General features: G+C 39.0%; 1 protein-coding gene across 3 annotated transcripts in view; it reads left to right on the top strand.

Annotated features, from left to right (window-relative positions):
• Positions 1–12,808, top strand: part of VRK2 (VRK serine/threonine kinase 2) — a 99,195-nt gene that overhangs the window by 24,647 nt on the left and 61,740 nt on the right. The gene's annotated exons all lie outside the window — the stretch shown is intronic.

Genomic DNA, 12,808 nt, shown 5'->3' with positions numbered 1-12,808 from the left:
ATAAATTTCTTTCTAGATGCTACTTTCATTCATTAAATTATTCATCAAAATTTTAAAGAATGCCCACTAGGCCTTATAATAGGTGCTTGGGATACATCTAAATAAAACAAACTATTCTGTCTTTGTGAGGCTTACCTTCTATCAGAGAGAAACAAGCAGTAAATTTGCACTTTAACTACATCCTAACTAGATTCAATATAATATTTTCAATATTATATAGTCCTGTGTATTTTCTAATTTTCATTGTGATTTCTTCTTTGGCCTAGGGACCAGGCATTATGGTCACAGAATGTAGCCTTAATAATCCTTGTTCTTTGATATTTGATGAAACCTGCTTTCTCGGTAAAAATATGGGCAGTTAAAAAAATGTTTTATGTTGGGTTAAAAAGAAAATATATTCTTCTGTTGTTTTTTATGTGGCCTTTAGATAAGCACTGTTAATTGTATTGTTTTAATTTGTTTTTGCTTATATATTATGGAATTGTATTAAAATCTTCCATGATCTTTTTTACTCTGTCAGTTTTTTTTTCTTGGAATTCTGCTTGTTTTGGACATATGTTATGAAGGCACATTATCAGGTGCTTTCAAGTTCATAATTTTTGTCTTTCTGTTGAATCGTTCCTTTTATGATTAGGGTGGACTAACTCTATGTCTAATAATTCTTCTTTCCTAAGACTTACATACTTTTGAAAATATATATTCCAGCTTTCTTTCAGCTAATTTTGGCTAATTAGTTTATTTTTTATCTTTTTATTTTGTTTCTCTGCACCACTAGGTTTTAGTATACATTTATTTATGTATTTTTTAACAACCTTACAGTTGCTGTCCTTAGAGGGTGAGCTTAGTCTATTCAAATTTATTATGATTACTTGCATCTTTTTTCAAATCTAAGATGTTATTGATTATAGCATACATCATTATTTTGTATATGTATGTTAAGTATCCATTAGATGCTTAAAAATTCATAATTATCTTCCTCTTGAATTGTTTGTTTTTTTGTGTTTATGTAAGACCTGCTTTATATGTAATACCTAATACTGCCCATTAAACTATGACACAATACCTTTAAAATAATCTTACATATGGAACACAGTTGTTGCAGTCTGTGTAAGTCTTTGGTTGCCATTGTCAGAAATTCAAATGAATTTAAGCAAAAGGGGGATTTATTAACTCTTGTAAGTGAGAAGTACAGGGCTTTTCTGGCTTTAGGTATGGGTAACTCTAGGGCTTATGCAATGTCACTAGGACTCTTTCTCTCTCCCTGCCTTAACCCTACTTTCCTCAGTTCTGGATTTTATTATCAGGCTTTATTTTCCCTTTACCGAAGGAAAGTGATCACTGCTATTTCTAGGATTTTGGTGTCCTTAAAGCTTATGGTCTATCTTGTGTTATGCAGCATTTTAATGTCAAATGCTAGGGAAGACTTTTATACCTAGTTGGGGCACTTTGCTTTTTCTGAACTGGTTATGGTGGCCTGTGGGCTTGTACATTCCAAAGTGCTACACTTGGTCATGTGCTCAACTCTGGAATGTAAGGGAGGATACACTGTGATAGGCACCCCTACTAGGTCTACATGGATAGTGGGAGGTTTGGTTCTTCAAAGGAACAACCAGGTGAGGTTACCAATGAATAGAAAAGAGATGCTAGAAAGGCAAATATCATATAAATGTACAATGCATTCCTTATCATGTCATCAGACTTCTCATCAGAAATTTAAATGAGGATGTGAGACTACTATACTTTCAACACTATCACTGTCTATGATTGATCTTTCTTCTCAACTTCTAATAGATCAGTCAGCTGTAACGTACCAGACTAGATCCCTTTCCCTCCAGGGTCAAGTCCTATCAGTTTCACTTTCTGAAATTTCTGGAATCTGCTCATTCTTTTAATCTGCCATTGATACTCTAATCCAACCTGTAGTTCTCTCTTCTCTAATCTCTCAATATTAAATCCTTACTAATCTATCTATATCTACTCTGGTTCCCTTTCAGTCTTTTTTCCACATTGTAGTGTAGTGATCTGTTCAAGATGTAAATCTCATTATGTGTTTCCTGCTCCTCAACTATACCTCAAACTTCTAATAAACTCTTTCATGGAGAGAAATTCTTAGCTAGATTTGCATCTGGCTCTTCATCATCTCTTCAGCTGTTTTTGCACAAGCATTCCCTTTTGTATAATTAAATTGTACATTCTCATCATACTGTCCACCTCTCCTTTTAACACTTGTGATAATTACAGTTTTACACCCCATATGAGTATTTAATGAATGTCTGATTTCTCCGCTAGACTATGAAAGCAGATACCTTGTCTTTGTCTGTTTTCTGTCATTATTTAATTTCACTACCTAGAATGTGAAGGATTCTATTTGTTTTTAAGTAGGAAATAAATATTTATTTAATTAACTGATCGATTGCTGTAAAGAGACCTCCATGGTCACTAGGACAATTTATTTGTTCAACATCCATCTCCAAGAGCTTTCTGGTCAATTGATTTTGGATTTAGGCCCTCTAATATAATCTGACTTGGAAGTTTATAGAGAATATTGTGTAGCTATCAAATGACAAGTATGGGGATGTTTCAAGTATCTGTCAACACATTCATGTGAAATCATATGAAAGGAAGATTCAGATTATAAAGCAGTAAAGATACACTTTGAAATCAGCAAGGAGTAGAACATTGGACTGGTTGGATATCTGTTTTCCCCACTTGCAACATAATAAGTTACTTATCTAATTGAAACCCTCATTTTCCTTTTGTGCTTTTCTGTTTCTTACGTTCTGTTGGGTTTAAAGATGTATTTGGGGCTTCCCTGGTGGCGCAGTGGTTGAGAGTCTGCCTGCTGATGCAGGGGACAAGGGTTCGTGCCCCGGTCCAGGAAGATCCCACATGCCGCGGAGCGGCTGGGCCCGTGAGCCATGGCCGCTGAGCCTGCGCGTCCGGAGCCTGTGCTCTGCAACGGGAGAGGCCACAACGGTGAGAGGCCCACGTACCGCAAAACAAACAAACAAACCAAAAAACAGCAAGAAAATTTAGCTGGAAATTATTTAAGGTCACAGAACATGGTTTGGAGGATTAAGCATCCACATGGGTTTGCAAATTTGCTGTTCCACATCCCGAGCCAGAGGTGGACCTGTTTAATATTGTCAGGCAGGAGAAAAAGGGTAATAGAAAAAACACTGAAGTTTGGTTGATTTCAGAGCCTCACTTGTCTTAAAAAAATTAAACCTTGTCTAGTGAGTTCAAGAAAGATTTAAGAATATACACTGCATCATGTTTAAACAATCTGAGTGAATGAAAGAGAAAAGTGTCCTGGGGGTGGGTAGAGGGAGGGGAGGAAAGTGGGGAGGTGACACCTGCAGAGGGGAGGGGCCCTCAGAATGGGTCTTGAACTCGTGTGGGTCACAGACCCTCTGACAGCCTGATGGAAGCTTTCTCAGAAAAATGATACGTGATTTTGCATATAGTCTCTGAAACACATCCTCATTCACAAGCTGCAGATGATAAACCCCTGGGTTTGGTGGGAAGTACCTACCAGCATCAGGAGACCAGTGTTTGTGGACAATCCTTTGGAATCCTTACAACTTTTAAAACTTTATGGTAAAATGTACACAACATAAAATCCATCATTTCAAGCATTTTTAGATGTATAGTTCAGTGGGTCTATAAACATCTCTTCATGTCCCCACGTTCAATTCTTTTGTAGATATACCCAGAAGTGGAATTATTAGATCATATGGTAACTGTTTAATTTTTCGAGGAATCACCACACGTTTTCCACATCAGTTGTACTACTTTACATTTTAATATAACAGGGTTGTAATAGGGAAGAACATTTTGTATTCTCAATCACTAAAGGGATGTTGCCTGTAAGCTTAAATTGCACACAATGGCCCATCTCGGACTCCTGCCTCCGAGAGATTAAGGTAAATGAGCATTCAGCTAAAATACCTGTGTTTAGCTCCCAGGAAACCTCCTGAGCAGGCCCACCTGTGAGTGACTGCACGAGGGAGAAATTAACACCTCCCCTCCGGAGGCTGACCGGAAGTGCTTGGTTTTACGCCCTCCCCTTTTAGTGTAAAAGGAGCGTGAATGCTGACTCAGCAAGATGGTTCTTTGGGCGTCCAGCCCGTCATCTTGCTCTGCTGCCTTCCCAGATAAAGTCACTCTTCTTTGCCCCAGCAACTCGCCTCTCAATTTATTAGCCTGTCGTGTGGCGAGCAGTACAAGCTTGGACTTGGTAACAAATTTTGAAGAAGCCACCCAGGAGCCTTGCTGCTCGTGGCCTGCCAGCCCTGGTTGGGGAATTCTGGGGTAAGACCTTAGCAGCTGCCGGGACCCCGTGTCCTGAGGGTCTGCCCTTCAGAGTTCTCTGAAGCAGCACCGGCCGCCCCAGCGCTTGGCAGTGGAAGGAAGGAATCCACGTTTGGGAGCCGATGGCCTCCGTACGGTAGGGTAAGTGGCTCCGGTGTGTACAGCCGGGAAATTGATTCCTCTCCGTTTGGGGCTTTTTCTCTGGAATAAGCCAGTTTGTTTCGTATTGGAGTGGGGTGTACCCTGTTGGAGAGAGGAAAGAGTTGTTGGACTTTTACCCGATTTGTGAACTGGTTCGTTTGCTTCTCTGAAGGCTAGCACTTGTATGCGCTGTTTGTGTTTTATCTTGAATTTCTGTCTCCAAAAATGGGGAATGTTTACCACCAACTAAAGATTCTAAAGAATATTCATCGCCCCCGTTCAGTAGGAAATAGCCAGGGCAGTCTTTGTCCCTTTTCCCACAAGATTGTGGACTGGACGTTGACAGTGGGTTATGGTAATGGGGAAGAACCTCTGTATCCTGTTACTAGTTAATCACTAAAGCGATGCTGCCTAGAAGCTTAAATTCTCCATAACGGCCCATCTCTGGGACCCCTGCCTCTCGGGTAATGAGCATTCAGCTAAAATACCTGTGTTTAGCTCCCAGGAAACCTCCTGAGCAGGCCCACCTGTGAATGACTGCAGGAGGGAGAAATTAACACCTCCCCTCCGGAGCCCGAGGGGAACCAGGAAGTGCTTGGCTTTAGTCCCGCCCCTTTTAGGATAAAAGGAGCCTGAATTCTGACTCAGTCAGGCAAGACGGTTCTTCGGGGGCACGAGTCCACCATCTTGTGGGTTTGGGGGCTCTCTGAAGGAAGTCGTTATTCTTTGCCCAGCAACTCGTCTCTTGATTATTGGCCTGTCCTGTGGCGAGCAGTATGAGCTTGAGTAACAGAGTTCCATTAAAACTTTTGTTTTGGGGCTTCCCTGGTGGCACAGTGGTTGAGAGTCTGCCTGTTGATGCAGGGCACAAGGGTTCGTGCCCCGGTCCGGGAAGATCCCACATGCCGCGGAGCGGCTGGGCCCGTGAGCCATGGCCGCTGAGCCTGTGCATCCGGAGCCTGTGCTCCGCAACGTGAGAGGCCACAACAGTGAGAGGCCGGCGTACCGCAAAAAAAAAAAAAAAAAAGATGTATTTGCTGTTTTGGACACTTGCTTTGAGAAAAGAAGCAGGGAGTTTCTACTGCCTTCCTCCTCAGGAAGCAAAGACCATTGCCTAGATTCAGTATTGTACTGAGTGGACCAGGGTTAGGGCAGGACTATTTCTCTCCAGCCTTGGGTACCATAGTGGTAAAAATAGTTTGCCATGGGGTGGGAGGACAGGCTTTTCTCATCCTTTCTTCTACACTAGGACTGGACCCCTTCTTCTTTTTATACTTTCTTTAGTTTTTTCCTTCCTAGGTATGGATAATCCACTCCCCCTGCGGTTCCCGTGGGACTGCTGCGTGGGTGAAAATGAAATGACTATATGAATAAACAGGAAAAGAAAATTTTAATTAATATAAATAAGTTCGTTTCTTTTTTACCGTAAAGAGGTCTGGGTTCACAGTTTATATCTAATATCAACCAAAATTGAAGTATCAATAATTTCTTTGACTAATAGCATTGCTAACATCAAAGTTTTTGGAGATTGCTTAAGAAAATTGTGCATGAGTTGGCTTAGCTGTGAAGTAGAATTTATATAGTTTAGTAAATTTATAACATACTTTACATCTATTAAGTGAATTAATAGAGAAAAGACAAGTTGATAGAGTTAGGAGCAAAGGAAAAATGTTAGGAGTAGTAATGAGAGGACATAGTGTTTTGGTAAATATACTGAAAATATACCTGAAGAATTTGATCATAATCTAACTGACAGTTTTCAATATTAGTTTGACCTCTTTTCCCTTCACTTTCCTTTTTTTAAAAAAAAAATTTTATTGGAGTATAGTTGCCTTACAATGTTGTGTTAGTTTCTGCTGTACAGTGAAGTGAATCAGCTATATGTATACATATATCCCCTCTTTTTTGGATTTCCTTCCCATTTTGGTCACCACAGAGCACTGAGTAGAGTTCCCTGTGCTATATAGCAGGTTCTCATTAGTTATCTATCTTATGCCCAGTAGAGTGTATATATGTCAATTACAATCTTCCAGTTCACCCCACCCCCCCTTTCCCCCTTGGTGACCATACATTTGTTCTCTTGCTCTGTATCTCTATTTCTGCTTTGCAAATAGGTTCATCTGTACCATTTTTCTAGATTCCACACATATGCATTAATATATATTTGTTTTTCTCTTTCTGACTTACTTCACTCTGTATGACAGTCTCTATGTCCATCCATGTCTCTACAAATGACCCAGTTTTGTTCCTTTTTATGGCTGATAGTCCACTGTATATATCTTCTTTATCCATTCATCTGTCGATGGGCATTTAGGATGCTTCCATGTCCTGGCTATTGTAAATAGTGCTGCAGTGAGCATTGGAGTGCATGTGTCTTTTTGAATTATGATTTTCTCTGGGTATATGCCCAGTCGTGGGATTGCTGGGTCATCTGGTAGTTCTGTCTTTAGTTTTTTAAAGAACCTCCATACTGTTCTCCATAGTGGCTGTGTCAGTTTACATTCCCACCAACAGTGCAAGAGAGTTCCCTTTTCTCGAGACCCTTTCCAGCATTTATTGTTTGTAGATTTTTTGACGATGGCCATTCTGACCGTTGTGAGGTGATACCTCATTGTAGCTTTGATTTGTATTTCTCTAATAATTAGTGATGTTGAGCATCTTTTCATGTGTTTGTTGGCCATCTGTATGTTTTCTTTGGAGAAATGTCTATTTAGGGCTTTCACCCATTTTTTGATTGGGCTTTTTGTTTTTTTGATATTGAACTCCATGAGCTGTTTGTATATTTTGGAGACTAATCCCTTCTCTAATCCCTTAACTAATCCCTTCTCAGTTGCTTCATTTGCAAATATTTTCTCCCATTGTAAGGGTTGTCTTTTCATCTTGTTTATGGTTTCCTTTGCTGTGCAAAAGCTTTTAAGTTTCACTAGGTCCCATTTGTTTATTTTTGTTTTTATTTTCATTGCTCTAGGAGGTGGGTCAAAAAAGATCTTCCTGTGATTTGTCATAGAGTGTTCTTATGTTTACCTCTAAGAATTTTATAGTGTCCATTCTTTCATTTAGGTCTCTAATCCAATTTGAGTTTATTTTTGCGTATCGTGTTGATTTCATTCTTTTACAGGTGGCTGTCCAGTTTTCCCAGCATCACTTACTGAAGAGACTGTCTTTTCTCCATTGTATATCCTTGTCTCCTTTATCGTAGATTAGTTGAGCATAGGTGCATGGGTTTATCTCCAGGCTTTCTATTCTGTTCCATTGATCTGTATTTCTGTCTTTGTGCCAGTACCATACTGTCTGGATTACTGTAGCTTTGTAGTATAGTCTGAAGTCAGGGAGTCTGATTCCTCCAGCTCCGTTTTTCTTTCTCAAGATTGTTTTGGCTATTTGGGGTCTTCTGTGTTTCCATACAAGTTGTAAAATTTTTTGTTTTAATTCTGTGAAAAATGCCATTGGTAATTTGATAGGGATTGCATTGAATCTGTCAATTGCTTTGGGTAGTATAGTCATTTTCACAATACTGATTCTTCCAATCCAAGAATATGGTATATCTCTCCATTTGTTTACATCATCTTTGATTTCTTTCATCAGTGTCTTATAGTTTTCTGAGTACAGGTCTTTTACCACCTTATGTAGGTTTATTCATAGGTATTTTATTCTTTTTGTTGCTATGCTAAATGGGGGTGTTTCCTTAATTTCTCTTTCTGATCTTCCATTGTTAGTGTACAGGAAGGAATGCAAGAGATTTTTGTGTATTAATTTTGTATTCTGCAACTTTACCAAATTAATTGATTAGCTTTAGTAGTTTTCTGGTGGCATCTTTAGGATTTTCTATGTATAGTATCATGTCATCTGCAAACAGTGACAGTTTTACTTCTTCTTTTCCAATTTCTATTCCTTTTATTTCTTCTTCTTCTCTGATTGCTGTGGCTAGGACTTCCAAAACTATGTTGAATAATAGTGGTGAGAGTGGACATCCTTGTCTTTTTCCTCACCTTAGAGGAAATGCTTTCAGTTTTTCACCATTGAGAATGATGTTTGCTGTGGGTTTGTCGTATATGGCCTTTATTATGTTGAGGTAGGTTCCCTCTATGCCCACTTTCTGGAGAGTTTTTATCATAAATGGGTGTTGAATTTTGTTGAAAGCTTTTTCTGCATCTATTGAGATGATCATATAGTTTTCTTTAATTTGTTAATATGGTGTATCACATTGATTAATTTGTGTATATTGAAGAATCCTTGCCTCTCTGGGATAAATCCCACTTGATCATGGTGTATGATCCTTTTAATGTGTTGTTGGATTCTGTTTGCTAGTATTTTGTTGAGGATTTTTGTGTCCATGTTCATCAGTGATATTGGTCTTTAATTTTCTTTTTTTGTGATATCTTTGTCTGGTTTTGGTATCAGGGTGATGGTGGCCTCGTAGAATGAGCATGGGAGTGTTCCTTCCTCTGCAATTTTTGGGAAGAGTTTGAGAAGGATGGGTGTTAGCTCTTCTCTAAATGTTTGATAGAATTCACCTGTGAAGCCATCTGGTCCTGGACTTTTGTTTGTTGGAAGATTTTTTATTGCAGTTTCAATTTCATTACTTGTGATTAGTCTGTTTATATTTTCTATTTCTTCCTGGTTCAGTCTTACAAGTTTGTACCTTTCTAAGAATTTGTCCATTTCTTCCAGGTTGTCCATTTTATTGGCATAGAGTTGCTTGTAGTAGTCTCTTAGGATGCTTTGTATTTCTACAGTGTCAGTTGTAATTTCTCCTTTTTCATTTCTAACTTCATTGATTTGAGTCCTCTCCCTTTTTTTCTTGACGAGTCTCGCTAAAGGTTTACCAGTTATGTTTTTTTTTTTTTTTTGCGGTATGCGGGCCTCTCACTGCTGTGACCTCTCCCGCTGCGGAGCACAGGCTCCGGACGTGCAGGCTCAGCGGCCATGGCTCACGGGCCCAGTCGCTCCGCGGCATGTGGGATTTCCCCGGACCGGGGCACGAACCCGCGTCCCCTGCACCGGCAGGCGGACTCTCAACCACTGCGCCACCAGGGAAGCCCACCAGTTATGTTTATCTTCTCAAAGAAACAGCTTTTATTTTCATTGATTTATGCTATTGTTTTCTTCATTTCTATTTCATTTATTTCTGCTCTGATCTTTATGATTTCTTTCCTCTACTAACTTTGGGTTTTGTTTGTTCTTCTTTCTCTAGTTGCTTAGGTGTAAGGTTAGGCTGTTTATTTGAGATTTTTCTTGTTTCTTGAGGTAGGAATGTATTGTTATAAACTTACCTCTTAGAACTACTTTTGCTGCATTCCATAGGTTTTGGGTTGTCATGTTTTCATTGCCCTTTGTTTCTATGTATTTTTTGATTTCCTCTTCAGTGTCCTCAGTGATCTTTTGGTTATTTAGCAGTGTATTGTCTAGCCTCCATGTGGTTGTGTTTTTTACAGGTTTTTTTTCCTGTAATTGATTTCTAATCTCATAGCGTTGTAGCATTGTGGTTGGAAAAGATGCTTGATATGATTTAAATTTTCTTAAATTTACTGAGGCTTGATTTGTGACCCAAGAAGTGATCTGTCCTGGAGAGTGTTCCATGTGTGCTTGAGAAGAAAGTGTATTCTGCTGCTTTCGGGTGGAATGTCCTATAAATATCAATTATGTCTATCTGATCTATTGTGTCATTTAAAGCTGTGTTTCCTTATTAGTTTTCTGTCTGGATGATCTGTCCATTGGTGTAAATAGGGTGTTAAAGTTCCCCACTATTACTGTGTTACTGTCGATTTCCCCTTTTATGGCTGTTAGGATTTTCCTATGTATTGAGGAGCTCCTATGTTGGGTGCATAAATATTTACAATTATTATAGCTTCTTGGATTGATCCCTGGATCATTGTGTAGTGCCCTTCCTTGTCTCTTGTAACAGTCTTTATTTTAAAGTCTAATTTATCTGATATGAGTATTGCTACTCCAGCTTTCTTTTGATTTCTGTTTGCATGGAATATCTTTTTCCATCCCCTCACTTTCAGTCTGTATGTGTCCCTAGGTCTGAAATGGGTCTCTTGTAGACAGCATATAGATGGTCTTGTTTTTGTATCCATTCAGCCAGCCTGTGTCTTTTGGTTGGAGCATTTAATCCATTTACATTTAAGGTAGTTATCGATATGTATGTTCCTATTACCATTTTCTTAATTGTTTTGCATTTGTTTTTGTAGGTCTTTTTCTTCTCTTGTGTTTCCTGCCTAGAGAAGTTCCTTTAGCATTTGCTGTAAAGCTAGTTTGATGGTGCTGAATTCTCCTAGCTTTTGCTTAACTGTAAAGCTTTTGATTTCTCCATCAGCCTGAATGAGATCCTTGCTGGGTAGAGTAATCTTGGTTGTAGGTGTTTTCCTTTTAGCACTTTAAATATATCCTGCCCCTCACTCCTGGCCTGCAGAGTTTCTGCTGATAAATCAGCTGATAACCTTATGGGGATTCACTTGTATGTTCTTTGTTGCTTTTCCCTTGCTGCTTTTAATATTTTTTCTTTGAATTTAATTTTTGTTAGTTTGATTAATAGGTATCTTGGCATGTTTCTCCTTGGGTTCATCCTGTATGGGACTCTCTGTGCTTCCTGTACTTGGGTGGCTATTTCCTTTCGCATATTAGGGAAGTTTTTGACGATAATCTCTTCAAATAGTTTCTCAGACCCTTTCTCTTTCTCTTCTTCTTCTGGGACCCCTATAATTTGAATGTTGGTGTGTTTAATGTTGTCTGCAAGGTCTCTTAGACAGTCCTCATTTCTTTTCATTCTTTTATCTTCATTCTGCTCCTTAGCAAATATTTCCACCATTGTATCGTCCAGCTCACTTATTCGTTCTTCTGCCTCAGTTATTCTGCTATTGGTTCCTTCTAGTGTAGTTTTCATTTCAGTTATTGTGTTGTTCATCTCTGTTTGTTTGTTCTTTAATTCTTCTAGGTCCTTGTTAAACATTTCTTGTATTTTCTCGATCCGTGCCTCCATTCTATTTCCCAGATTTTGGATCATCTTTACTATCATTACTCTGAATTCTTTTTTAGGGAGCTTGCCTATTTCCTCTTCATTTATTTTGTCTTACAGGTTTTTACCTTACTCCTTCATCTGTAACATATTTTTTTGTCACCTCATTTTTTTTTGATGAGTATGGCTGTGTTCCTGTCTTGCTGGTTGTTTGGCCTGAGATGTCCAGCACTGGAGTTTGCAGGCAGTTGGGTGGTGCCAGGTCTTGGTCCCGAGATGAGGACCTCTGGGAGATCTCACACTGGTTAATATTCCCTGGGGCCTGAAGTTCTCTGTTAGTTCAGCAGCTTGAACTTGGCGCTCCCATCACAGGAGCTCAGGCCCAACCCCTGGCCTGGTCATACAGGGATACCTCCCATCCCCTTAGGTGTCAGTGGTCCCCCACTAGCGCCCAGTAGTTGCTCTGTGAGAATTGCTCCGATGCATTCTTGTGTACTTGTGAGGACATGCGAACTCCACGTTCTTCTACTCCATCATATTCCACTGAAGATTAAGTAGCCTGTCACAGTTCTTTATTTCTTTGATGGTTGTTGAGCTGCACCCCACTGGCCTACAAGGCCTCTACTTGCCCAGCTTCAAGACTGAAGATAGAGCTCGGAGTTAGTGACAGAGACATTAGTGTTTAATGGATGGGGGAGCATACATGTCTGAATCAAGGTCCTGGAGCAACACCCCACGGTTTGTGGTGGACAGTGGACAGGATGTGGTGGCCGCCTTTGCTGGGGGGGGGGGTGGGGGGAATCCTTTCAGTTTCCTTTAAACATCATCCTGACAAACAACACAGTGCCTTGCCTATTCTAGCTTCTTGATAAATAAATATTGGTTAGTTGAATGAATAAAGGAGTAAATGAATGAAGAGTAAATAGTTGAATGACAACATTCTAGACCTTCACAATATGAATAAATATACATGTCAACTTCTCTTATCAAGATTTGAATACAAAGTAATCTTTTAATAATTTAGATAATGTAGATGAAATGATTGATTTGATTTAAGAATTTGAACAGTGGAATTTTCATAAGTTGGATTACTGTATCTAAAAATGCAAATGGTAGGTAATAAAATGAAGTAAGATAACTTGAAATTGAAATGAGCTTATGTTATGAGATACATACTCTTTAATTTAGGAATAGTTGATTGCTAGGCTCAGGAGATGATTTTTTAAAGACTTTATTCTCTTTCTAACTTGATTTATTTTAGAATTTTGCCAAGTAGAAGTTGTTTTGAACTTTCTACTTAAAATGAATCAGTGTTCACTTCTGAATTATCATAGATTTTAATTTAGCAAAATTCAATCAATGGATTATACTATATATCATTTATTGGGTTTAATG

This window comes from Hyperoodon ampullatus (assembly GCF_949752795.1).
Source record: "Hyperoodon ampullatus genome assembly, chromosome: 15".
In the NCBI taxonomy this organism is placed as follows: Eukaryota; Metazoa; Chordata; class Mammalia; order Artiodactyla; family Ziphiidae; genus Hyperoodon; species Hyperoodon ampullatus.
This window is presented reverse-complemented; position numbering and strand designations above follow the sequence as displayed.